The following is a 26,003-nucleotide window of genomic DNA, read 5'->3' as shown; positions in this document are numbered from 1 at the left end:
CATGTGTGTGAATGTATGTAAGTGTGTGTGTGTAATGGTGCGTAATGCGTATGTGCATGAGTGGTATGTACAGTATGTATGAATGTATGTGAGTATGTTTGTAGTGTGTGAATGTGTATGTATGTGTGTATATATTTGTATTTGTGTGTGTGAGTAATGTATGTATGTATGTATGTCAGTGTATATGTGTATGTATTTGCAGTGTGTGAATGTGTATGTATGTGTGTGTATGTATTTGTATGTAAGTTTGTGTGTGTAGTGGTGCGTATGTGTGCGAGTAGTGTATGTGAGTGTATGCGTGTATGTTTGTAGTGTGTGAATAAGCATATGTGTGTGTATGGGTTTATATATAAGTGTATGTATGTGTGTGGGCGTGGGTAGGTGGATGCATCAGGACAAGCACATTGAACTAATGTAAGCCATATTTAATATTTATACACCTGGGGCATTTACAGAACATACTAGACAAACGCATATTAAAAACTTTTAACCACAGGGACAAAGCTAGTACTGACCAATTTGTACGGTATAACAGAAGGCACAAGGCAGGTAGCCACTTGCCAAACTTCAGTTCAAAATAATCAGCAGTCAATCACAGTGCCGCTCCCGGGCCACACCGAAATCACTCTGCCGCCGCTGGCCAAGGTTGCCAGGTGTCCTCCACAAAAATACTGAACACCAAAGCTAAGAACTGGAGGGATGTGGCGGTGGGGGCGGGTATTAAAAGCATTATATACACACACATGGGGGATTAATATATATTTAAGTTATTAAAAACAATAGATGCACAAACACACACACATATGAAAAACTTTTACCATTTAAGGGGAAATACTAGCCCAAAATTGTACTAAAATATTTAGATAAATATATTAATTTTACTAAAAAAAACAAAAAATAGAAAACATTAAAATATTAACCCTCCTTTTCAGGATGCATAGACCATTTAACATTTTTAATGCAGTGATTAAATAATTAAAGGTGTTAGCATAAAATTAAAAAATAAAATTATTACATTATTAATAGTATAAGTAAACTTTTAAATCAAATTATTTAAGCACTTGACTGCCTTAGAGGGCTGCACATCTACTACTAACATAAGGTATGACAGCCCTCTATGGTGAGCAAGGGGTTAAATACTTTGACTTCCTAGACTAAAGTAATTAAAAAAAATTCACAAACTGTAGTAAGGTTCACAACTCTGGCTCTTACATATAGCAGGGCCAAGGTGTAGGTCCGTTGCAGCTCATATGTCAGAGGTAGGGAGCAAAGAAGTTTTTAAAAAAAAAGAAGAAATGAGCAGACATTCCAGCTGCTGGCCTGGCTTCCTACTCTTCCTTCCCCCGTTAATTTATTGTCTCTCTCTACAACTTTAGAAGATGTCCCTCCTCCGCAGCACGACAGACCTGTTAGCATTGATGTCTCTGACAAGGCAGTTCCCTATTAACCCCATGCACTCTCCCTGAACAAATTAAAGGTGGAAGATAGGCAGAATTGCAGAGAGCTAAAACAATTGTGCACTTAAAACTGTCCGGTCAAATCTCACACACAACACTGTCCTCTCATGCAGCCCTGTGCATTCTAATTTCCCCCTGCCCCCATACCAGACCCCTGCCCTCCTACCTCCCTTCAGTACCGGTCTGGCCGTCTGGATGTCACTCGTGGCTCAAGAATTTTTTCACTTAAAGGGGTGACTGTCAGTGAGTCACGCAGCACCAGGCATGCAAAGCATGATTTCCCTCTCAGACTCCACACTGACTGCTTAGGCAGCGCAAGAGTGCTCCATACGGCACACGCCACATAGCAATGTAGCCATGTAGGAAGTTGCAGCCAGGGGCGCAGATAGAGATGAATGTTGATTGAGCTGTGTCTTGACTCCTCCGGCTCTTATGTGTGCGCACCCTACAGGCAGCTCAGCTGCAGCGCATGGCAACATAAACATTTTTACTCATGCTTTCAGGCAGATCCACTTCGGCATCTCCCGCTCTCGGCTCCCACCTGCTGGAGGCGCCCTAAGGCGATTGCCTTTCCTGCCTTGCACAAGCGCCGGCTCTGGGCTTCTTTTTTCCCCGCCTTGGGGATGATTGGGGGGGGGGTCATCTGTTCGGGAAGTTTGGGCATTTACGGGCTTTTTCTTTCTCCTACAGTTTCTCGTCTGTGTTTTGATTTTATCTGTCACTCGACAGGAATTGTGAGGCTCGTCCATCATTAATTCCTTGAGCTGTGGGGATTTCCGGGAGGTTGACGCTGAAGGGATTGTTGGGAGACTATTTTATCTTCTCATACTGGATTATATATTTTTGAGCTCTAATTCTGGGTGTTGTCCCTCGAGCCTTTAGGAGATATGCTCTCTTTTTCTAGGATGCTTAGTGAACGTCATGTGTCCAAGGACCTTTGGATATGGCTGTGGTTGCATCTCCTTGGGTACAGGTTCTCCATATGAGGTATCCCTATGGTTCCTCAGGGGTTACTACCTTGTAGCTGGCTCCGGTTTCCGGATGTCCGGTTCTTCCGACATGTTCTTTTCTTGGATATCTGATTGAATCTCTTAGATGGGTTTTGGGCGGTTCAGTCTTTCCGGTTTCTGAGACTTCCACTTGCCCTTTCAGGGATTTTTTGTTTTTCTCTTATCGGAGACTTGGAAACAGCCTGATGGGCAGTTTAGCTGCCTAGCAAGCGGGAGATTGCAGTCGCCATCTGTTGCAGCTATTTGCACCTTAAATGTGTGCTCCATGGCTGTTTGTTTTTCTACTGGGCCGTCTGTTGCAGCCGGATGGTTCATCTACAATCGGTATTGCCTTTGCCGTCTGTCTGCTGCCTCACACTTCATTCCTGTGGGCGGGTGAGCGGTTATATTTGGCTTTCTCCTCCCCTTAGGGAGATTGGGGCATACCACAGTATCCACCTAGTGCCCCAGAGGTCTTCCTCTGTTAAGTGGGTTCCCCCTGCCTTGTGTGGTATCGTGCCGCTCAGGCTTTTCTGAAGTGTGTTTCAGACCTGGAGTCTTCAGGGGTAATCATGCCAGTTCCTCCTCAGGAACAAGGTTTGGTTTTTTTTTCAAACCTATTCATTGTACCAAAAAAGACAATTTATTCAGACCAGTTCTGGATCTGAAAATTTTGAATCGTTATGTAACGATCAAGATGGTGACTATAAGGACTATTCTGCCTTTTGTTCAGCAAGGACATTATATGTCCACAATAGACTTGCAGGATGCATACCTTCATATTCCGATTCATCCAGAACACTATCAGTTTCTGAGATTCTCTTTTCTAGACAAGCATTACCAATTTGTTGCTCTTCCATTTGGCCTAGCAACAGCTCCAAGAATCTTTTCAAAGGTTCTGGGTGCCCTACTATCTGTAATCAGAGAACAGGGTATTGCGGTGTTTCCTTATTTGGACGATATCTTGGTACTAGCTCAGTCTTTACATACTGCAGAATCTCACACGAATCAACTAGTGTTGTTTCTTCGGAAACATGGTTGGAGGATCAATTTACCAAAAAGTTTATTGATTCTTCAGACAAGGGTCACCTTTTTAGGCTTCCAGATAGATTCAGTGTCCATGACTCTGTCTCTAACAGACAATAGACGTTTAAAATTGGTCGCAGCATGCCGGCACCTTCAGTCTCAGTCATTCCCTTCAGTGGCTATGTGCATGGAAGTTTTAGGTCTCATGACTGCAGCATAGGATGCGATCCCCTTTGCTCATTTTCACATGAGACCTCTACAGCTTTGCATGCTGAATCAATGGTGCAGGGATTATACACAGATATCACAATTAATATCCTTGAATCCCATTGTACGACACTCTCTGACATGGTGGATAGATCACCATCGTTTGGTTCAAGGGGCTTCTTTTGTTCGGCCAACCTGGACTGTGATCTCAACAGATGGGAGTCTTTCAGGTTGGGGAGCTGTTTGGGGATCTCTGACAGCACAAGGGGTTTGGAAATCTCTAGAGGCGAGATTACCAATAAATATTTTAGAACTCCGTGCAATTCTCAGGGCTCTTCAGTTTTGGCCTCTGCTAAAGAGAGAACCATTCATTTGTTTTCAGACAGACAATATCACAACAGTGGCATATGTCAATCATCAGGGTGGGACTCACAGTCCCCAAGCTATGAAAGAAGTATCTCGGATACTTGCTTGGGCGGAATCCAGCTCCTGTCTAATCTCTGCGGTGCATATCCCAGGTGTAGACAATTGGGAGGCGGATTATCTCAGCCGCCAGACTTTACATCCAGGGGAGTGGTCTGTCCATCCAGATGTGTTTTCTCAGATTGTTCGGATGTGGGGTCTTCCAGAGATAGATCTCATGGCCTCTCATCTAAACAAGAAACTGTCCAGGGATGTCCAGGGATGTTCAGGCGGAAGCAGTGGATGCACTGACACTTCCTTGGTGTTATCATCCTGCTTACATCTTCCCGCCTCTAGTTCTCCTTCCAAGAGTGATCTTCAAAATCATCATGGAACAGTCTTTTGTGTTGCTGGTGGCTCCAGCATGGCCACACAGCTTTTGGGATGCGGATCTAGTTCAGATGTCCAGTTGCCCGCATTGGCCACTTCCGTTACAGCCGGACCTACTATCTCAAGATCCGTTTTTCTATCAGGATCTCAAATCATTAAATTTGAAAGTATGGAAAGTGAACGCTTAGTTCTAAGTCATAGAGGTTTCTCTGACTCAGTGATTAATACTATGTTACAAGCTCGTTAATCTGTCTCTAGAAAGATTTATTGTAGAGTTTGGAAGACTTACGTTTCATGGTGTTCTTCTCATAAATTCTCCTGGCATTCTTTTAGAATTCCTAGGATTTTACAGTTCCTTCAGGATGGTTTGGATAAGGGTTTGTCTGCATGTTCCTTGAAAGGTCAAATCTCCGCTCTTTCTGTTTTATTTCACAGAAAGATTGCTATACTTCCTGATATTCACTGTTTTGTACAGGCTTTAGTTCGTATTAAGCCTGTCATTAAATCAATTTCTCCTCCTTGGAGTCTTAATTTGGTTCTGAAGGCTTTACAGGCTCCTCCATTTGAGCCTATGCATTCTTTGGACATTAAACTACTTTCTTGGAAAGTGTTGTTCCTTTTGGCAATCTCTTCTGCTAGAAGAGTTTCTGAGCTATCTGCTCTTTCTTGTGAGTCTCCTTTTCTGATTTTTAATCAGGATAAGGCAGTTTTGCGGACTTCTCTTACATTTTTACCTAAGGTTGTGAATTCTAACAACATTAATAGAGAAATTTTGTCCTTTCCTTGTGTCCTAATCCTAAGAATTCTTTGGAAATATCCTTACATTCTTTGGATGTGGTAAGAGCTTTGAAATATTATGTGGAAGCTACTAAAGATTTCAGGAAGACTTCCAGTCTATTTGTTTTATTTTCTGGTCCTAGGAAAGGTCAGAAGGCTTCTGCTATTTCCTTGGCTTCTTGGTTGAAACTTTTGATTCATCAAGCTTATTTGGAGTCGGGTCAGGCCCCGCCTCGGAGAATTACAGCTCATTCTACTAGATCGGTCTCCACTTCGTGGGCTTTTAAGAATGAAGCTTCAGTTGATCAGATTTGCAAAGCGGCGACTTGGTCCTCTCTACATACATTTACTAAATTCTACCGTTTTGATGTATTTGCTTCTTCGGATAAGTTTTTGGTAGAAAAGTTCTTCAGGCAGCTTTTTCAGTTTGATTATTCTGCTTTTGTTTTAAGTTTTTTTCTTTCAAAAATGAAATAAACTTATTTTTTTTGTGTTGTGGATTCATTTTTTCAGCGGAATATGGCTGTTTTTATTTTTATTCCCTCCCTCTCTAGTGACTCTTGAGTGGAAGACTCCACATCTTGGGTATTGATATCCCATATGTCACTAGCTCATGGACTCTTGCCAATTACATGAAAGAAAACATAATTTATGTAAGAACTTACCTGATAAATTCATTTCTTTCATATTGGCAAGAGTCAATGAGGCCTACCCTTTTTATGGTGGTTATGATTTTTTGTATAAAGCACAATTATTTCCAAATTTCCTTTGTTGATGCTTTCTACTCCTTTCTTTATCACCCCACTGCTTGGCTATTCGTTAAACTGAATTGTGGGTGTGGTGAGGGGTGTATTTATAGGCATTTTGAGGTTTGGGAAACTTTGCCCCTCCTGGTAGGATTGTATATCCCATATGTCACTAGCTCATGGACTCTTGCCAATATGAAAGAAATGAATTTATCAGGTAAGTTCTTACATAAATTATGTTTTTTTCACTATTAGTCACAGAGATTTGATCTTTTCTCATTATGATTGTTTTTTATAGTTATTGTATACAACACTGGGTCAACGAAATACATTTTGGGTGGTAAGAGGTAATTTTATTATTGTTAATTATTATCACCTAGTGAATAATGAATTTGATCATGGACAGTTAGGATTTTTGGGTTATGTCCAGTGTGAGTACAGTAATAGTTTTCCCTCTCCACATTTTTTGGTAGGGCACTGTTTAATTTATAAATTTAGGCATTAATATGTATTTGTTTTTTATATATTGTCCAATTTCTTTATAGATTTAAGAAATTGTTTAGATTTTTTACAAATTGTCCCACTGTTATTTTACACTATGATTAGCTTTTTGGGGTATTGGGTTATATTCCCTAATATTATTATTATTATTATTATTATTATTATAAAAAAAAAAATTCTGTTTAGTTATGGGTATTTTATACTCAAGTATGATTTGTATTTTGTTTGTAAGGTTTTAGAAGCTGCTTTTTGATGTCTAGGGAATTATCAGGAGGTTATGGAGTAGTACTGTATATAATTCACTTCAATTATTATTGTCAGTATGTGTTTTGCAGAGAGACTTTGTAAATATTATTCCCTATCCTTTTGGTTGAGGAGCATTATTCGCTTGGCCTATGAGACAGTGGGACATAAGCCTCCTCAGAGGATTACGGCTCACTCAACTAGGCTGTGGCTTCTTCATGGGCCTTTAAGAATGAGGCCTCTATGGAGAAGATTTGTAAGGCGGCTTCTTGGTCCTCCTTACATACTTTTGCTATATTTTACAAATTTGATGTCTTTGCTTCAGTGGAAGCAGCTTTTGAGAGAGAGGTTTTGCAGGCTGTGGTGCCCTCAGTTTAAGGCCCGCCTCCTTTTGCCCTCCCATTTTTCTTCATTCAGTGTCCTCTAGAGTTTGGGTATTTGTTTCCCACAAGTAATGAATGAAGCCGTGGACTCTCCTCCCATTAATATGAAAAACATAAATTATGCTTACCTGATAATTTAATTTCCATCTGTAGGAGGAGAGTCCACGGCTCCCGCCCGTTTCTCTGGTGGGCAGACCTAAATTTATTTTTGTTCTGGCACCATTTATACCCTATTTCTTTTGCTGTTCCTTGTTCCCTTGGCAGAATGACTGGGGGATGAGGGAAGTGGTGGAGGTATTTAAGCCTTTGGCTGGGGTGTCTTTGCCTCCTCCTGGTGGCCAGGTTCTTAATTCCCACAAGTAATGAATGAAGCCATGGACTCTCCTCCCACAGATGGAAATGAAATTATCAGGTAAGCTTAATTTATGTTTTTCTATGATACTTGTTACAGTGACATACTTAACTATTGGGGCACCTTCTTCTCTTTTGTTTTTTCAGACTGCTTTGGGAGATGTTCTTTGAAGAGGAAGCAGGCCACACAGTCTTGAATACCCTATATATTGTGACTGTAGATATTCTTATTTTTTCAGTTTGTTTTTGTATGGGACTATTGTGACTGAAAATCTGTTTGGCGCATCCGGTGTGGGAGTGATTACTCCTTGGTTTAATGTCTGGGTGATTGGCCGGTCTTTGGGTTAGCGCTTATCCAATGCTCTATGGATTATTAATGCTCCTTAAAGTGTCAGTAAACTTTAAAAATAATGTTATATAATTCTGCACATAGTGCAGAATTATATAACATTATATTAGCCAAACATTTATAAAACATTATTTCTCTTGTAAGGTGTATCCAGTCCACGGATTCATCCATTACTTGTGGGATATGCTCCTTCCCAACAGGAAGCTGCAAGAGGATCACCCACAGCAGAGCTGTCTATATAGCTCCTCCCCTAACTGCCACCCCCAGTCATACTCTTGCAGCTCTCGACAAGGGAAGTATCAAGAGAGATGTGGTGAATTAGTGTAGTTTATCTTCAATCAAAAGTTTGTTATTTTTAAACGGTACCGGCGTTGTACTGTTTTTTACCTCAGGCAGAAATTAGAAGAAGAGTTTTGCCTGAGGTTTTTGATGATCTTAGCAGGTTGTAACTAAGGTCCACTGCTGTTCTCACACATAACTTAAGCATATGGGGAAACTTCAGCTGGGGGAACGGCCTGCAGAATTAACTGCTCTGAGGTATGTTCAGTATATTTTTTTCTAGAGAGATAAGACCTAGAAAATGCTGACAGTGCCTGATATATTTAAGGTAAGCCTGATTGCATTGATTTAACAAACGACTGGCATCATGCTTGCAGTAAAGGGGAATATTCATATTACTTGCTATTATGGCTTAGTATGTAAAACGTTTGCATAATATATAAAGAACGTTTTTTTACTGAGGGTGATAAATCTTTATTTGGGGCCTAGTTTTCCACATGGCTGACTAGATTTCTCCTAGGAGTAGTTATTTATGGCCCTTTCACTTTGAGTGCATGGTGGGAGGGACCTATTTTCACGCTTTAATTGCGCAGTTGTTTTTACATTCTGAGACATCCAGCTTCCCTAAAGGAGTCCCCTGACATATTGGACCTCTGTAAGGGGGTTTTTGTGCCTACAAAATTCGTTTTATGGGAAGGTAGGAGCCACAGTAGAGCTGTGGCAGTTTGCTTGTGACTGTTATAACGGTTTTACCGTTTTTTTGCTTCGTTTTTGAGCCTGAGGGGTTAATCATCCATTTGCAAGTGGGTGCAATGCTATTTTAGTCTGTTATACACACTGTAAAAATTTCATAAAGTTAACTGCTTTTTTTCACTGTTTTGCAGTTTTTGTGTTTGTTTTTTTCCCTTAAGGGCACAGTACCTTTTTTTATATTCTGTTTTTTCACATTAATTAAAGTGTTTTCCAAGCTTGCTGGTCTCATTACTAATCTATTAAACATGTCTGACATAGAGGAAACTCCTTGTTCATTATGTTTAGAAGCCATTGTGGAACCCCCTCTTAGAATGTGTACCAAATGTACTGATCGTACTATAAGTTATAAAGACCATATTCTGGCTTTAAAAGATTTATCACCAGAGGAAATTGACAAGGGGGAAGTTATGCCGACTAACTCTCCCCACGTGTCAGAGCCTATAACTCCCGCTCAAGGGACGCCAAGTACATCTAGCGCGCCCATTGCGTATACTTTACAAGACATGGCGGCAGTTATGAATCATACCCTTACAGAAGTATTGTCCAAACTGCCAGGGTTACAAGGAAAGCGAGACAGTTCTGGGGCTAGAACAAATACAGAGCTCTCTGACGCTTTAGTAGCTATGTCTGATATACCCTCACAATGTGCAGAAGCCGAAGCAGGAGAGCTTCTATCTGTGGGTGATTTTTCTGACTCAGGGAAGACACTTCAACCTGATTCTGATATGTCTACATTTAAATTTAAGCTTGAACACCTCCGCATGTTGCTCAGGGAGGTTTTAGCAACTCTGGATGACTGTGACGCCATTGTAGTCCGAGAGAAATTGTGTAAATTGGATAAATACTATGCAGTGCCTGTTTACACTGATGTTTCTCTTGTAAGGTGTATCCAGTCCACGGATCATCCATTACTTGTGGGATATTCTCATTCCCAACAGGAAGTTGCAAGAGGACACCCACAGCAGAGACATCTATATAGCTCCTCCCCTAACTGCCATATCCAGTCATTCTCTTGCAACTCTCAACAAACATGGAGGTAGTAAGAGAGAAGTGGTGAAATGTAGCTGTTATTTTACTTCAATCAAAAGTTTATTATTTTTAAATGGTACCGGAGTTGTACTATTTTGTTCCAGGCAGAAAAATAGAAGAATCTGCCTGTGATTTATATGATCTTAGCAGGTTGTAACTAAGATCCATTGCTGTTCTCACACATGACTGAAGAGAGAGATAACTTCAGCGGGGGAATGGCGTGCAGGTTATCCTGCTATGAGGTATGTGCAGTTAAGATTTTTCTAGAAGATGTGAATGCTAGAAAATGCTGCTGATGCCAAATTTATGTAAGGTAAGCCTGAATACAGTGATTTAATAGCGACTGGTATCATGCTTACTTTCTGAGGTAATACTCTTTTATATTTACAATATAAAACGTTTGCTGGCATGTTTAAACGTTTTTTTTTTTTTTTTTTTTTAAATATTTTTATTAAGGAGAAAAAAGCACACATATACATTGGTGTACAAAAATACATAAATACACGTTACAGTCATTTACAACCATTCTATCACCTGCTTTGTTATTTAAGGACCATACAATGTAGAATATTCTCCGTCTCAACAGGTTTTTCTAGTTTGTGCAAGTACACGAGTAAGTCATAAAAAGGTATACTTCTATAAGTGCAGATTTCTCCTAAACATTTTCTTAACTTTTTTCTGTAAAACTTTTAACTAACTAACTCTACCTAACTAACCATAACCATATCACTACCAATGAGGGACCGCGTCTGCAGTCGTGTCCATGCTGGGCTGTGGGGCCTGGCCAAGGAGAAAAAAAAAAAAAGAGGGTGGGGGGAGGAGGGGGTAGAACGGTATCGGGATGAAAGAGAAGGATACGTCATATAGAGGCAGGGGGGGACCATAGGATATGGTGCTGAATATCTAGTGTCTCCTCCACGGAACAGGTGTTTCCAGTCACCCCTTAAGGAGTCTTCCATGAAGATCACAGAGTCCCTAAATGGCGTTAAAATCAGCCTCTGTATCTCTAGTTCAAAGGTTAGGAGAAGCCTGCGCCATTTGCGCAAAAATAAACTCAACCTGTGTAGTACATCAAATCTAACATCCATTTGTTCTATGAACAGTTGGGTTTGTAACAGGTTTTTAAAACCCTTGAAGGAAGGGCCCACTTTTGATATCCATTGTTTTAGTATGTGCTTTCTAGCCACCAGAATAACTAAGCTCAGCAATGAATCATAACTGTTGTCCCAATTCAGAAATATAACAGTTTCAGGTTGTAAGTTAAGCTGTATCTGTAACTTTTGCTTCATCCAGAACTGGATTTTACCCCAGTACTGCCTAACCGGTGGACATTCCCATATATAATGCAAAAGGTTCGGGTTGACCATTGCACACTTAACACATCTATTCGGGCAGTTGGGCATCCATTTTGCCATCACCCTCGGTGTGAAGTAGGCTTTATGTAGGAAGCGTACCTGGGATTCCCTATACATTGCTGATAGTGTCGCTCTTTTTGTTTTTTCCATACTGTTTCTTATCTCTACCCATGTGACCCCCACCAGTCCCTCTCTGGCCCACCCCTCTGATATTGATGGCTGGAGGCCAACAAGGCGATGCTGCAGAAATGTTTGGTATATTTCCGAAAGTGAGAACCTGCCCATCGCATATAGTGATTGAGTGAGACGAAAGGGCGAGCCCTCCCAGAAATCTGGGTTATTTCTCACCAGCTCTCCGATGTAATGGCGTACCTGGAGAAAGGCGTAAAAGTTAGTTCTGGGCAAGTCAAATTTCCTCTGCAAATCTCCGAATGTCTTGGTTGTTCTAGTAAGGGGGTCCATCAAATTTTTAAGTGACTTCAGCCCCTTTTCCTCCCAGACTCTAAAAGGTAGGGTCTCAGATCCCACCGGGAAGTCTGGATTTTTTCGGATAGGTAGATAATATGAGGCATGACAAGCCCTACTCGGGTATCTATGCGCCAGTTGCCAAGCTTTCAGTGGGTCTGTGAACATCACATTGAGGCCCAAGGCCCTCAGGGATTTTGTGTCCGCGACATGTGGAAGGTAAGCCAAAGACACATCCCCCAGTATCGCTTGCTCCAAATTCGGTCGGCAGAAGTGATGTGTGCCCACCTGCCAGTCTACCACCAAGCGGACCAGTGCGGCCCAGTTATAAAGTCTAAAGTCTGGGAGGGCTAACCCTCCATTAAGAAGAGTCATGCTTAGCTTATCCCTCGAAATCCGTGGTTTCTTTCACTGCCAAACAAGACCTTTTGCCGCGGTGTTTAAGAGTTTAATATCCGATTTGCTCAGAAGTAGTGGGAGCATGAGTAACGGGTACAGTAGCCTAGGAAGAACCACCATTTTAATTAGGCCGATTCTCCCAGATAAAGAGAGCGGCAGGGCCTTCCAACCATTCATCTGAGCTTGTAATTTAGCACAGATAGGGGTCAAGTTATTAGCATATAGTTTGTTGGGATTAGCCGAGAGCTTGATGCCCAGGTATGTAATATCATGTTTGGCCACCGTAAAGGGGTACTTGACGTCAGGGCCTGCTACTTTGTTAAGCCAGAGAATTTCCGACTTTTGTACATTTATTTTGTAGCCCGAAAAAAGTCTGAAGTCGGCCAGATCTGTCACAATATTGTGTAAATGTGCCCGGGGGTCTTGTACAAAGAGGAGCATATCATCTGCATAAAGCGCCAGATGCTGTGGGGCTCCTGCTATGTCAATGCCGGGGAAATGCTGCCGCAATTTAATAGCCAGGGGTTCCAGTGCTATATTAAAAAGCAGTGGTGATAATGGACACCCCTGTCTAGTCCCTCTGTGTAGCTGAAAACTAGATGACAGGACATTGTTCACCAGTACGTTTGCAAGAGGGGAGTGATAGAGATTTTGAATGAGGGTAGGGAAGGGGCCAGAAAAGTTGGCCCGGGTCAGGGTGTCAAGTAGATGACTCCATTCCATGCGATCGAAGGCCTTCTCCGCGTCCAATGACAGCAGGAAGGCCTCCGGTCTGTCCACCCCCCTGGCATCTCGAGATCCGGCCCAAAAGTGCTGGATTACCTGTAGAACCCTTCGCATGTTGACCACTGACGATCGCGCATGCATGAAGCCTGTTTGGTCCTCATGTATGATGCTAGGTAGGATAAATTTCAGCCTCTCAGCAAACAGTTTGGTAAGGATCTTGTAGTCCGAGTTTAGTAAGGAGATCGGCCTATAAGACTCTGGCAGCAGGCTATCCTTTCCTGCCTTCGGAATCAACGTGATAGAGGCTGCTAAGAATTCAGGGGCAGGTATCTTGTCTTCCCTAGAATAACCCGTGTACAGATCTACAAGAGTCGGAGCTACCTGCGATTTAAGCAGGCGGTAGAATTCAATCGGCAGCCCATCAGGGCCTGGTGCCTTGCCCAGTGACATGTTCATGATGGTTCTCTCAATTTCCTCCCTCTCTATGGGAGCATTTAAATTGGCCAACTGCTCTTCAGAAATCTTGGGGAGGGAGATAGCCTCCCAGAATCTATCCCTCGTCTCCGTGCGAGAGGGGAGCTCACTTGAGTATAGAGAGGAATAGTATGAGGCGAAGGCCTCCGATATTGAAGCAGAATCTCGGAGAACCCTGCCCCCCACCCTCACTGCAGCAATGCTTCTAGAGGACGTGGGCAACTTTACCAGCGTTGCTAGAAGTTTTCCGGATTTATCTCCGTAGCAATAATACTTGCCTCGAGTACGTAGAAGCGCCTGGGAGGCTTGATGCGCAAGAAGCGCATCATACTCCTCTTTAGCACTAACATATTGGCGATATTTCTGAGTGGAAGGGGCGGTGCGATAGTCGCGATAGGCAATTGCTAAGTCGGCACGCAGCCGTTCGACTCTCTCCACGCATTGCTTTTTCCGACGTGCCAGATAAGCAATAATGTTACCTGCGAGAACAACTTTGGCCGTCGACCAGAATAACTCCGGTGTGTTTAAATGTTGGATGTGGTTAGCTCTGTAGTCATCCCAACAGTGTACTAAGTAATGTTGGAATTCTTGGGAGTTCATTAAGCATTTGGGGAATCTTAACGTGCGCCTGTGACACATTCTGGGGATTGTGTCCAGAAAAAGAGCTATGGGGGCATGGTCCGAGACAACAACTTCTCCGATTTTTGTATCAATCACTTGAGTGACTAATGTGTTAGAGATCAAAAAGAGATCAATACGCGACATGGAAGGGGTCGCCCGTGAGACACAGGTGTAGTCCCTTCCGTCCGAATTGTGTTGTCGCCAGATGTCTAAGACATCTAAAGAGTTTCCCAGCCTTGCAAAGACATCTTTTTCAAATGTATCCAGTACTTTGGGCAGTTTCCCATCTGTGGATCCCTCAGCCTATCACAGTGAGGGTTTGGGGCCAGATTGAAATCCCCGCCTATTATGATGTGTGTGCCTAGGTAAGGCGTGAGTGTGGTCACTATGGTGTCCCAAAACTTCCTGTCTTTCTGGTTCAGGGCGTAGATGTTACACAATGTGTAGATTTTTCCTAGAACGCGAATCTGCTCAACTAAATATCTGCCCTCTGTGTCTTTCAGTATATCCAATACTTCATATTCCAATTGCTTACCAAAAAGTATGGCCACCCCCCTACTTGCTGATTTGTATGAAACATATTCCACCCTCCCCACCCAGTCTGTCCGCAACTTATCATGCTCCACATCTGAAAGATGTGTCTCCTGCAGGAATGCAATCTCTGCGCGCTTTTTCCTAAGGTGGGTTAAAATTGACTTCCTCTTAACAGGGGAATGTATGCCCCCTATATTCCAGGAATATAGATTAAATCTTGGTTTTTAGGCTAGGACCTATGTGTGTATACATGATTCTGGGTGGGGGGAATTGCATAATATATGACACGGGGTAGAGAGGGGGGCAGGGAGAGAGAAAAAGGGGGTGAGGGGGACTGAGTCTGATAGGAAAGAGGGGGGAGGGAAGAGGGAGGAGAAGAAAAAAAACAAACAAACAAAAAAAAACACAACCTCCTTGACATACCTCCTTGGCGTGTGTACAGGCTCCCGGTTCAGCCCTTTGGCACGCCACCTCCTCGCCAGCCCCCACCAGCCAGATAAGTTTGACTGCTGTGCTGAGGTAAAACACAAATTTGTCATCAGAATCCATTTTAGGGCATATTTTACAACATGACTGGTAGGAAGCAACATGTTACAGCAGACACGTTTCCTTTCATTATTACAATCGCAACTTAGCAGTTTGCAGAACACCAACCAAACCATAAACTGTAACCAACTTATGCAAAACTTTATATCTACCCTCTGAAAGGGTACTACATCACATTTCATATTTAACAGAGGGTTGGGTATAAACCATAACCATTTGAACCAACCCATGTCCTGTGTACAGGTAAAACAACATTTCTGTCCTGAGTGTGTTCTTAACCTTTTATTAGCCATGTAAGCCAGAAATTAAATCTGAACATTAAGAGTCCCATCTTGTTCTCAGCAGAGAGACTCCCCTTAACCCTCCCCTCCCCTGGCATTTCTGGGGCTCCTGGAGCCATCCTCTGCATCCAAAAACTCCTGTGCTGCTTGTGGTGAATCAAAAAATTTAGGACCTCTAGAGGTGGCTACTTTCAGTTTAGCAGGATAAAGTAGATAGGTCTGTCTGCCCTCTCTATGTAGTTTAGAACAGAGTGCTGAGAACTCTCTGCGTTGTTTCATTAAATCTGCAGAGTAATCCTGGAATAGCAAGAGCCTAGAGTTTTCAAAAGAAACTTCCTCCATCTTTCTATACGCTCTGAGTATTGCCATTTTGGTCTGAAAGTGTAGGAATTTTATCATTACAGGCCTTGCTTGTGCATTGCGGTCTAGGGCTGATCTTTCTGGGCCTACCCTATGCGCCCTCTCTACACTATGAACCAGGGTGCCACTGGGAATCCCCAACAAGGAGGGGGGAGTGACTTCAACAAATTTCAAGATATCGTTTGCTTTAATAGATTCAGGCAGACCTAGCAAGCGGAGGTTATTCCACCGTGATCTATTTTCTAGATCATCAATTTTTTGCTGCAGAGTTATTGTGTGTTTCTCCAGTGCTACAATTTTATTGGAGTTCACAGCTTGCGTGTCTTCAAGGTCAGATACCCTCCCCTCTACCTCTGACACTCTTGCCGAAAACTGTTTTACTTCCTCTGCAAGCGTGTCAACCCCCTTCTGAAGGTTTTCTATCTTGGGCAGAAAAAGGGTGGACTATGGGGTATGGGTCTAAGACATGGCCCTCTGGTATAGGGTCAAAGGAGGAGGCCTGGGTACCCACGTCAGAACCTAATTTAGCTCTGCGGTCTGTATTTTTGTTCCTACTCGCCATTTTGTTTGGTATTAAGAATTTCTCCATACACTTCCAAATCCTCAATTTCTAGCTTGCAGGTTGAACAAATATCTTGCAGTACAATAAAAAAGAGAAAGATTTTTAAGCTAACACCCCTGTCTCTATAGAATACAGCACCAGCAGGGGAGCAAAGACAATTTAACCTATAGACTCTTACATATACATTGTTTTTACACAAGAGAAGCAGTCAGTGCAGAAATATGGCAAAATACATTTCACAGCAACTTTCCAATAATACACTCTGTGCACAAAATCACCAAAGAAAGTGCTGGTTAATCTGCGTGTCACCTTCTACGGCTGAACAGAAAAGCATACAGTTTACCATATATGGAGATCAAATATTGCAGAAATATATACAATGAGGACCATAAGCATCACCACCCCACAATGCTCCCTTGCGAATGTATTGCTGTCTCTGTGAAAAGCATTGATGAGTTAAGCCAGCATCTCATACAGACATACAAAAAAAGGGGTTAATGCCAACATTTAGCTTGTGCAGCTCCAGCTAGAAGCCCAGAAACAGAGTGGCTAGTTTTGTTGCAAGCAAATATTGAGTCACCAGTGTCGTGGAGTGAGTCTTTCAAAGTTATTGCATGAATACAGATAGAATGAACTCACGTGAAGCATCAAAAATCCTGTATTGGCTTAAATCAATAGTAGGGTGCTTTAAAAAAAAAAAAAAAAGCCTGCAATTCAGCCAACAACATCAGTCTCATACTGTGTAGTGAGGGTTTGGTGTTTCCTTATCTTTCTGTGTACTCCTCTCACACTTTACACTGTAGGGGTAGGTCTTTATAAAGCTGTGAGTTCCAGTGATCCTAGTTGTAAAAGTGCACCTGTATCAGGTTTCCATGCTGTCTCATGCCACCAAGTCTGTGCTATACCTATTCACAGATGTAGTCATTCCCAGCCAGATCTAAGTGTTAAGGGCACAAGGTCCCCACTATGTCTCTCTGCCAGTTCTGCTTAGTCACCCCTGTTACCTGGATAACTTTTTTGCCACCTTTGCAGATTCCCTTATGGCCGTGTCCCACCGCTCACCATCACCTCTCCTCTGTGAGCATCGTCAGCCGAGAGAGCCGCCAGCACTATCAGACCTTCAGGTAACTGGCAGGGGTACCTCTGCTGCGGGGCGATGACTGCGGTAGATAAGAGGCGGTAATGCCTGATGCCTCTGTAACCGTAACTTTCTCCGCTCCCCTCACAGCACTGCGCATTGACTGCGCCACGTGGGCCCGCTCACCCGCTTTTCCAACCGTAGTCAGTGCAGCAACCCCTTAGGTTTCAGTCGTATGGCAGGCAGGTTTAGACTAAGCAAGGTTCAGCCAAGACCTGTAGTTACCCGGGGATATAGATAACGGAGCGTCTCCTTCACTCCTTACTACTGTGACTTTGCGCCAAGACGGCCGCCGCGATCTCCGTGAGATCACACTGTTTCTTCCAGTTAGGTAGATTTGGGACCTCGGTGGGGGAAGCTGATATTCTCCTATCCTTATAGTGCCCAGACACGATATATCCGTCAAGGGCGAAGCAGATTCGGGCCCCAGAAGCCTGGAAAACAGCAGTTATATCAAATAATCACCACGGAGCTCCACACCATAGCTGCTGCTTGTAAGCCCGCCCACCGGAAGTCCGTTTAAACGTTTTTTATATATACTTTGGTGATAAAACTTTATTGGGGCCTAGTTTTTTCCACATGGCTGGCTTAAATTTGCCTAGAAACAGTTTCCTGAGGCTTTCCACTGTGTTACTATGAGTGGGAGGGGCCTAATTTAGCGCTTTTTTGCGCAGTAACTTTTACAGACTGAGACATCCAGCTTCCTCCAGGAGTCCCCTGAATGCTATAGGACATCTCTAAAGGGCTCTTAGGCTTTCCAAAATCGTTTGTTGGGGAAGGTAGGCCCACAGCAAGGCTGTGACAGTTTGGTGTGACTGTTAAAAAACGTCTATATCGTTTTTTTTTATCCGTTTTTTGAACTAAGGGGTTAATCATCCATTTCCAAGTGGGTGCAATGCTCTGTTAGCTTATTATACACACTGTAAAAATTTCGGTTGATTTACTGCCTTTTTTTCACTGTTTTTCAATTTCTGCCAAAATTTGTTTCTCTTAAAGGCACAGTACCGTTTCTTATATTTCCTTGTTAACTTGATTTAAAGTGTTTTCCAAGCTTGCTAGTCTCATTGCTAATCTGTACAAACATGTCTGACATAGAGGAAACTCCTTGTTCATTATGTTTAAAAGCCATTGTGGAACCCCCTCTTAGAATGTGTACCAAATGTACTGATTTCACTTTAAGCAATAAAGATCATATTCTGTCTTTAAAAAATTTATCACCAGAGGAATCTGACGAGGCAGAAGTTATGCCAACTAACTCGCCCCACGTGTCAGACCCTTTGACTCCCGCTCAAGGGACTCACGCTCAAATGGCGCCAAGTACATCTAGGGCGCCCATAGCGTTTACTTTACAAGACATGGCGGCAGTCATGGATAATACACTGTCAGCGCTATTAGCCAGACTACCTGAATTTAGAGGAAAGCGAGATAGCTCTGGAGTTAGACGAAATACAGAACATACTGACGCTTTAAGAGCTATGTCTGATACTGCCTCACAATATGCAGAAGCTGAAGAAGGAGAGCTTCTTTCTGTGGGTGATGTTTCTGACTCAGGGAAGATTATGCAACCTGATTCTGATATCTCTACATTTAAATTTAAGCTTGAACACCTCCGGGTGTTACTCAGTGAGGTTTTAGCTGCTCTGAATGACTGTGATACAATTGCAGTGCCAGAGAAATTGTGTAGACTGGATAAATACTATGCAGTGCCGGTGTGCACTGATGTTTTTTCCAATACCTAAAAGGTTTACAGAAATTATTACTAAGGAATGTGATAGACCAGGTGTGCCATTCTCTCCCCCTCCTATTTTTAGAAAAATGTTTCCAATAGACGCCACCACACAGGACTTATGGCAGACAGTCCCTAAGGTGGAGGGAGCAGTTTCTACTCTAGCAAAGCGTACTACTATCCCTGTCGAGGACAGTTGTGCTTTCTTAGATCCAATGGATAAAAAATTAGAGGGTTACCTTAAGAAAATGTTTATTCAACAAGGTTTTATCCTACAGCTCCTTCCATGCATTGCTCCTGTCACTGCTTCTGCTGCGTTCTGGTTTGAGTCTCTGGAAGAGGCTTTACAGGTAGAGACTCCATTGGATGACATACTTGACAAGCTTAGAGCACTTAAGCTAGCCAATTCTTTTGTTTCTGATGCCATTGTTCATTTGACCAAACTAACGGCTAAGAATTCTAGTTTTGCTATCCAGGCGCGTAGAGCGCTATGGCTTAAATCATGGTCAGCTGACGTTGCTTCAAAGTCTAAGCTGCTTAACATTCCCTTCAAGGGGCAGACCCTATTCAGGCCTTGTTTGAAGGAAATTATTGCTGATATCACTGGAGGAAAAGGTCATGCCCTTCCTCAGGATAGGTCCAAATCAAGGGCCAAACAGTCTAAATTTCGTGCCTTTCGAAACTTCAAGGCAAGTGCGGCATCAACTTCCTCTAATGCAAAACAAGAGGGAACTTTTGCTCAGTCCAAGACGGTCTGGAGACCTAACCAGACCTGGAACAAGGGTAAGCAGGCCAAAAAGCCTGCTGCTGCCTCTAAGACAGCATGAAGGAACGGCCCCCTATCCGGTAACGGATCTAGTAGGGGGCAGACTTTTGCTCTTCACCCAGGCGTGGGCAAGAGATGTCCAGGATCCCTGGGCGTTGGAAATTATATCCCAGGGATATCTTCTGGACTTCAAGGCTTCCCCCCCAAAAGTTAGATTTCACCTTTCACAATTATCTGCAAACCAGATAAAGAGAGAGGCATTCTTACACTGTGTACAAGACCTCCTAGTTATAGGAGTGATCCATCCAGTTCCAAAGGAGGAACAGGGACAGGGAATTTAATCAAATCTGTTTGTAGTTCCCAAAAAAGAGGGAACCTTCAGACCAACAGACCAATTTTGGATCTAAAGATCTTAAACAAATTCCTCAGAGTTCCATCATTCAAGATGGAGACTATTCGTACCATTCTACCTATGATCCAGGAGGGTCAATACATGACTACAGTGGATTTAAAGGATGCTTATCTTTACATTCCGATAAAGAAAGATCATCATCGGTTTCTCAGGTTTGCCTTCCTAGACAGGCATTACCAGTTTGTAGCTCTTCCCTTTGGGTTAGCTACAGCCCCAAGAATTTTTACGAAGTTTCTGGGGTCGCTTCTGGCGGTCCTAAGGCCGCGGGGCATAGCAGTGGCCCCTTATTTAGACGACATCCTGATTCAGGCGTCAAACTTCCAAATTGCCAAGTCTCATACGGACATAGTGTTGGCATTTCTGAGGTCGCATGGGTGGAAGGTGAACGAGGAAAAGAGTTCTCTATCCCCCCTCACAAGAGTTTCCTTCCTAGGGACTCTGATAGATTCTGTAGAAATGAAAATTTACCTGACGGAGTCCAGGTTATCAAAATTTCTAAATTCCTGCCGTGTTCTTTATTCCATTCCTCGCCCTTCGGTGGCTCAGTGCATGGAAGTAATCGGCTTAATGGTAGCGGCAATGGACATAGTGCCGTTTGCACGCCTACATCTCAGACCGCTGCAACTCTGCATGCTCAGTCAGTGGAATGGGTATTACACAGATTTGTCCCCTCTACTAAATCTGGATCAAGAGACCAGGGATTCTCTTCTCTGGTGGCTATCTCAGGTCCATCTGTCCAAAGGTATGACCTTTCGCAGGCAAGATTGGACAATTGTAACGACAGATGCCAGCCTTCTAGGTTGGGGTGCAGTCTGGAACTCCCTGAAGGCTCAGGGATCGTGGACTCAGGAGGAGTCACTCCTTCCAATAAACATTCTGGAACTAAGAGCGATATTCAATGCTCTTCAGCCTTGGCCTCAGCTAGCGACAATGAGGTTCATCAGATTTCAGTCGGACAACATCACGACTGTTGCTTACATCAACCATCAAGGGGGAACAAGGAGTTCCCTAGCGATGTTAGAAGTCTCAAAGATAATTCGCTGGGCAGAGATTCACTCTTGCCACCTATCAGCTATCCATATCCCAGGTGTAGAGAACTGGGAGGCGGATTTTCTAAGTCGAAAGACTTTTCATCCGGGGGAGTGGGAACTCCATCCGGAGGTGTTTGCACAATTGGTTCATCGTTGGGGCAAACCAGAACTGGATCTCATGGCGTCTCGCCAGAATGTCAAGCTTCCTTGTTACGAATCCAGGTCCAGGGACCCCAAGGCAATGCTGATAGATGCTCTAGCAGCCCCTTGGTCCTTCAACCTGGCTTATGTGTTTCCACCGTTTCCTCTGCTCCTTCGTCTGATTGCCAAGATCAAGCAGGAGAGAGCATCAGTGATCTTGATAGCGCCTGTGTGGCCACGCAGGACTTGGTATGCAGATCTAGTGGACATGTCATCTTTTCCACCATGGACTCTGCCGCTGAAACAGGACCTTCTACTTCAAGGTCCTTTCAACCATCCAAATCTAATTTCTCTGAGGCTGACTGCCTGGAGATTGAACGTTTGATTTTATCAAAGCGTGGTTTCTCAGAGTCAGTCATTGATACCTTAATTCAGGCACGAAAGCCTGTCACCAGGAAAATCTATCATAAGATATGGCGTAAATATCTTTATTGGTGTGAATCCAAGGACTACTCCTGGAGTAAGGTCAGGATTCCCAGGATATTATCTTTTCTCCAAGAAGGATTGGAGAAAGGATTGTCAGCTAGTTCCTTAAAGGGACAGATTTCTGCGCTATCTATTCTTTTGCACAAGCGTCTGGCGGATGTCCCAGACGTTCAGGCATTTTGTCAGGCTTTAGTTAGAATCAAGCCTGTGTTTAAACCTGTTGCTCCACCTTGGAACTTAAATTTGGTTCTTAAAGTTCTTCAGGGGGTTCCGTTTGAACCTCTTCATTCCATAGATATCAAACTTTTATCTTGGAAAGTTCTTTTTTTGGTAGCTATTTCCTCGGCTCGTAGAGTTTCCGAGTTATCTGCCTTACAATGTGATTCTCCTTATCTGATCTTCCATGCAGACAAGGTAGTTCTGCGTACCAAACCTGGGTTTTTACCTAAGGTGGTATCTAATAAGAATATCAATCAAGAGATTGTTGTTCAGTCTTTGTGTCCTAATCCTTCTTCAAAGAAGGAACGTCTATTACACAATCTGGACGTGGTTCGTGCTTTAAAGTTTTACTTAAAAGCTACTAAAGATTTTCGTCAAACATCTGCTTTGTTTGTTGTCTACTCTGGACAGAGGAGAGGTCAAAAGGCTTCGGCAACCTCTCTTTCTTTTTGGCTAAGAAGCATAATCCGCTTAGCCTATGAGACTGCTGGCCAGCAGCCTCCAGAAAGGATTACAACTCATTCTACTAGAGCTGTGGCTTCCACATGGGCCTTTAAAAATGAGGCTTCTGTTGAACAGATTTGCAAGGCGGTGACTTGGTCTTCGCTTCATACTTTTTCAAAATTCTACAAATTTGATACTTTTTCTTTTTCGGAGGCTATTTTTGGGAGAAAGGTTTTACAGGCAGTGGTACCTTCCGTTTAAATACCTGCCTTGTCCCTCCCTTCATCCGTGTACTTTAGCTTTGGTATTGGTATCCCACAAGTAATGGATGATCCGTGGACTGGATACACCTTACAAGAGAAAACATAATTTATGCTTACCTGATAAATTTCTTTCTCTTGAGGTGTATCCAGTCCACGGCCCGCCCTGTCATTTTAAGGCAGGTATTTTTTAATTTTTAAACTACAGTCACCACTGCACCCTATGGTTTCTCCTTTCTCTGTTTGTTTTCGGTCGAATGACTGGATATGGCAGTTAAGGGAGGAGCTATATAGACAGCTCTGCTGTTGGTGTCCTCTTGCAACTTCCTGTTGGGAATGAGAATATCCCACAAGTAATGGATGATCCGTGGACTGGATACACCACAAGAGAAATAAATTTATCAGGTAAGCATGAATTATGTTTTTTTCCAATACCTAAGAGATTTTCAGGTGTACCGTTTTCTCCCCCTCCTGTTTTTAAAAAGATGTTTCCTATTGATGCCGCTTCACGGGACTTGTGGCAAACGGTCCCTAAGGTGGAGGGAGCAGTCTCTACCCTAGCGAAGCGTACAACTATCCCTGTCGAGGACAGTTGTGCTTTTCTAGATCCAATGGACAAAAAATTAGAGGGTTACCTTAAGAAAATTTTTACTCAACAAGGTTTTATTCTACAGCCCCTTGCATGCATTGCCCCTGTCACTGCTGCTGCGGCCTTCTGGTTTGCGTCTCTAGAAGAGGCTCTACAGGTAGAAACCCTATTGGATGATATCCTTGACAAGCTTAAAGCTCTTAAGCTAGCCAATTCATTTGTTTCTGACGCCGTTGTTCATTTAACCAAGCTAACGGCTAAAAATTCAGGTTTTGCTATTCAGGCGCGTAGGGTGCTATGGCTTAAATCCTGGTCAGCTGACGTTACTTCAAAGTCTAAGCTTCTCAACATTCCCTTCAAGTGGCAGACCCTATTCGGGCCTGGACTGAAGGAGATTATTTCCGATATTACTGGAGGAAAAGGTCACGCCCTTCCTCAGGATAGGTCCAATAAATTAAGGACCAAACAGACTAATTTTCGTTCCTTTCGAAACTTCAAGAGTGGCGCCGCTTCAACTTCCTCTAATACAAAACAAGAGGGAAATGTTGCCCAGTCCAAGCCGGTCTGGAGACCTAACCAGGCTTGGAACAAAGGAAAGCAGGCCAAAAAACCTGCTGCTGCCTCTAAGACAGCATGAAAGATCAGCCCCCGATCCGGAAACGGATCTAGTAGGGGGCAGACTTTCTCTCTTCGCCCAGGCTTGGGCAAGAGATGTCCAGGATCCCTGTGCGTTGGAAATGGTGTCCCAGGGATATCTTCTGGACTTCAAAGCTTCTTCCCCAAAAGGGAGATTTCATCTTTCACAATTATCTGCAAACCAGATAAAGAGAGAGGCATTCTTACATTTTGTTCAAGACCTCCTAGTTATGGGAGTGATCCACCCAGTTCCAAAGGAGGAACAGGGGCAAGGCTTCTATACAAATCTGCATACAAAGAGAGAAGCGCTCTACCAGGAACGAACAACAGCTCAGTGGCTTGTTCTATGGCGATTTACCACCCGGAAGCAGCCTCTTTTAGACCAGTGTGCTTTTCACAGAAGAAAACTTTCCTGAAGTATATCAGTCTGATCCCGCCAAGTAAGGTCAGTCCAGCCCCGAAATACCAGGCAATTCTCCTCTGAACAAGGAACATGACAACCCCAGACGATCGTTTCGGCCTCCTATGGGCCTCGTCAGTGAGGTGCAGTCACATTCCTCTAAGCACACTGGGCAAGGAGTCCACGTCTGGTTTCCCCCATCACCCATAGGGAGACTTCCCCAGGGTCATAATAATTTGCATACAAAGAGAGAAGCGCTCTACCAGGAACGAACAACAGCTCAGTGGCTTGTTCTATGGCGATTTACCACCCGGAAGCAGCCTCTTTTAGACCAGTGTGCTTTTCACAGAAGAAAACTTTCCTGAAGTATATCAGTCTGATCCCGCCAAGTAAGGTCAGTCCAGCCCCGAAATACCAGGCAATTCTCCTCTGAACAAGGAACATGACAACCCCAGACGATCGTTTCGGCCTCCTATGGGCCTCGTCAGTGAGGTGCAGTCACATTCCTCTAAGCACACTGGGCAAGGAGTCCACGTCTGGTTTCCCCCATCACCCATAGGGAGACTTCCCCAGGGTCATAATAATTTGCATACAAAGAGAGAAGCGCTCTACCAGGAACGAACAACAGCTCAGTGGCTTGTTCTATGGCGATTTACCACCCGGAAGCAGCCTCTTTTAGACCAGTGTGCTTTTCACAGAAGAAAACTTTCCTGAAGTATATCAGTCTGATCCCGCCAAGTAAGGTCAGTCCAGCCCCGAAATACCAGGCAATTCTCCTCTGAACAAGGAACATGACAACCCCAGACGATCGTTTCGGCCTCCTATGGGCCTCGTCAGTGAGGTGCAGTCACATTCCTCTAAGCACACTGGGCAAGGAGTCCACGTCTGGTTTCCCCCATCACCCATAGGGAGACTTCCCCAGGGTCATAATAATTTGCATACAAAGAGAGAAGCGCTCTACCAGGAACGAACAACAGCTCAGTGGCTTGTTCTATGGCGATTTACCACCCGGAAGCAGCCTCTTTTAGACCAGTGTGCTTTTCACAGAAGAAAACTTTCCTGAAGTATATCAGTCTGATCCCGCCAAGTAAGGTCAGTCCAGCCCCGAAATACCAGGCAATTCTCCTCTGAACAAGGAACATGACAACCCCAGACGATCGTTTCGGCCTCCTATGGGCCTCGTCAGTGAGGTGCAGTCACATTCCTCTAAGCACACTGGGCAAGGAGTCCACGTCTGGTTTCCCCCATCACCCATAGGGAGACTTCCCCAGGGTCATAATAATTTGCATACAAAGAGAGAAGCGCTCTACCAGGAACGAACAACAGCTCAGTGGCTTGTTCTATGGCGATTTACCACCCGGAAGCAGCCTCTTTTAGACCAGTGTGCTTTTCACAGAAGAAAACTTTCCTGAAGTATATCAGTCTGATCCCGCCAAGTAAGGTCAGTCCAGCCCCGAAATACCAGGCAATTCTCCTCTGAACAAGGAACATGACAACCCCAGACGATCGTTTCGGCCTCCTATGGGCCTCGTCAGTGAGGTGCAGTCACA

General features: G+C 43.6%; 1 protein-coding gene across 1 annotated transcript in view; it reads left to right on the top strand.

The window, feature by feature from the left end:
• The window catches only part of PRKDC (protein kinase, DNA-activated, catalytic subunit), a 2,064,551-nt gene that overhangs the window by 90,763 nt on the left and 1,947,785 nt on the right, over positions 1-26,003 (top strand).

The sequence above is a fragment of the Bombina bombina genome, chromosome 5 (assembly GCF_027579735.1).
Source record: "Bombina bombina isolate aBomBom1 chromosome 5, aBomBom1.pri, whole genome shotgun sequence".
Classification (NCBI taxonomy): Eukaryota; Metazoa; Chordata; class Amphibia; order Anura; family Bombinatoridae; genus Bombina; species Bombina bombina.
This window is presented reverse-complemented; position numbering and strand designations above follow the sequence as displayed.